This window comes from Acanthopagrus latus, chromosome 20 (assembly GCF_904848185.1).
Source record: "Acanthopagrus latus isolate v.2019 chromosome 20, fAcaLat1.1, whole genome shotgun sequence".
NCBI classification, from domain to species: domain Eukaryota; kingdom Metazoa; phylum Chordata; class Actinopteri; order Spariformes; family Sparidae; genus Acanthopagrus; species Acanthopagrus latus.
In genome coordinates, this window is record NC_051058.1 from 6,851,720 (window position 1) to 6,854,461 (window position 2,742).

Here is a 2,742-nt window from a genome sequence, read left to right on the forward strand (position 1 = left end):
AGCCACTTCCAGTGTGCTTTTTAGAAAAATGTCATTCAGTAAAGCAAATATAGGCCACACTGGAGAGAGCGTGTGTACTCGTGTAGACCCATTAAAACACTACACAATATGTCTGAGCTGATGTTAAGCTTCTGTGTGTGGTGTGACATGATTTTCCCTCGTATGAAGATGCACCAGCACATATCGGGGTTACTGTGAGACAGGAGGAGCTGTGGCTGCCTGTGAAAAATGGGGCTGAGCAATACGACAGAGGGTGTCAGGCTGTCAACCAGATTCAGCTGTTAGGAGGCCGATTACACATTACATACAGCCAGGGCTGCGCACAAATACATGAATGAATGACGGAAAGCTGTTAGCTTAGTGATAAAGTGGGTTCTACAAAGCAAAAGACAGGCCTACAAGTTCAGTTTTTTATGTGACCACACGACACCTTCAGTCATCTAAGGTCATTCAGATCTATAAGACACAAATTGAGGCATCCATGTTGCAGCTTTATAACAGATTTCACACCGACCAACAGCTGCCGAACTTGTTGCCATCGTTCGTTAATCACTGGCTGTGAGGAAATAATGTCTCTGACAACCAGACAGAAAGGAACAGATAACCGTGTCACAAAGTGTCAGGTGCTTGCCTATGTGCAGGTGAACACACACAATCGCCTTGGCAGTCCTGTCCAGATTTGCCCCGGTCTCTCCCACACAGCTGTTAATCACGCCGAACCTCCTGGGAATGTATCTGTCTCTCACTGGCTGTCACAGGACTGCTCTTGCTCACTCTGATTGAGCTTTATCTCCTATATTTTTGGAATATCAACAAGGTTTGAGTGATCCTGGAGTTGAGAATTAATCCAACAGTAATTCTGGGAGAGTAAGATTTTATCTGTGAACTGCTCACATTCAGCCTGGGTTGCTGGTGAGAGCTCATAGGAGACACATTCTGTGCCAAAATAGCACTGATTCACATTTCTCCTCTGATTAACTGGAGGGTTGATTTGGGGGTATTTAGGCCCACACTTCCTAAAATCTGAGCCCAACATTTAGCTAATGTGGTAACCAAAAAGAGAAAATATTCCAAGTTACCCACTGCCATCGTCTAAAGAAAATAAGGAGACGAGTTATACTGCATGTACATTCAGACCTGCAATCAGCTGTCAGGAGCTCAAGTATGACCACTAGAGGTGTGTCACTCATGCCAGGGCATCTGGGCTCACACCATTCATGCTGGTCAAAAAACCCACTTACACCCGCTAACATCTGGCTTCCGGCTTCAATTAGAGTTGTTAAAATTGGGTTATTCACCCAGGTCAACTGACTGCAGAAATCAAAGCTATCAAGCAGCTCCAGCTCCAGTCAGATGAAAACATTTCACCTGGGTGGACACTCCTTTTTCCAGATGATGCTTTATCGCCTACTGAAATTAAGGCTGTTGGTGCGTAACTACTTTCACATCCATCTTTGTTCAGGTAGTGCTCAAACATCGTTCAACTGGTGTTTGAAAGAGACAGTCAGGTAAAAGATATTTAAGAAGTAACCGTGTCAGCATGGGTTCTGCGCATGTGCAAGAGTTAAGAATGGCGCAAGATGTCTCATTCCTTAGCTACTTCCATCATCAGCCTCGGAGAAAAATGTGTATTGTGTATGCATTTTCCTGCATGTTCAACACACATATGAAAACATGAAAAAACAGAAAGGCAAACTTCTACTGATAGTTTTAAAAAAACCTGCATTTAACCACAAATTTTGATGCTAGCACTGTGCCAACAGCGTCTCACATGCTCTGCAACGATCAGAGGCATGCATGCAAATGTTTGGTTATATCTGCTATTAGTGAATACATTTTTTAAAATCATTTGCGGGAAACATGAACATTTATCACAAGTTTTTTTTAAATTAACTAATGAATAATTAATTCAAACACTGACTTTAAGTTACATTGCTCAACAACATACAAACCACAAATCCCTTTACCTGAAGAGGAAGGGGTACCAACAAATCAGTGGCGGGGAAACAACGTACTTTGGCTACTTAAGTCCCCATTCGGCCTTGCACTGGGTACACCTCAAACAGGTTTAGGCTTCTTAAAGTCCAAAATCGAACAGACGGGTGATGCAACTGTTTTACTCTAGACTCCAATCTTAAACCCGTGCCAACAAAGACGAGACATACCGCAACCTAATTTAACCGCCTTAATCACCATCATCCAATAAGGCAGACAACTAATAGCAGCAAATGCCCAATCTCAAACAGCGACAATGACCCCATCCTCTGAATGCAGCATGCACAAGGAGAAACACCCCATAATAAACTGTAATGGCAATATGGTTTCTGACATGTTAATAAGCACCTCACACATGCTGTGGCCTTTTTTAATGGCTAAGTAAATAGTGCCAGTGAGCAAAGAGGGTCAAAACTGACAGATTTTAACTGATGACTGTGACTGACCCTAGCTGTTAACGTTTTACACAGTGATATGTGTACTGTGGTATCTGGATGTCAGTGGAGCTGCAACGATTAGTCGATAAATCGCTGGTTAATTAAAAGAAATGTAATTGATGACTACATTTTATAATCAACTAGTCTTTTTAGTCACTTTTCAAGCAAAAATATCAAACATTTGCTGGTTCCATATTCTTCAATTTAAGGATAAGCTGCTTTTCTTTGTCATTTACGACAGTATATGAAGAGTGTTTGGGTTTTTGACTAAACCAATGGATAATAATTTTTTTGAAAAATCAACATATCA

The 2,742-nt window shown here is 41.6% G+C and overlaps 1 protein-coding gene across 3 annotated transcripts in view; it reads right to left on the reverse strand.

The window, feature by feature from the left end:
* The window catches only part of mapk8b (mitogen-activated protein kinase 8b), a 33,492-nt gene that overhangs the window by 28,716 nt on the left and 2,034 nt on the right, over positions 1 to 2,742 (reverse strand). The window lies entirely within an intron of this gene.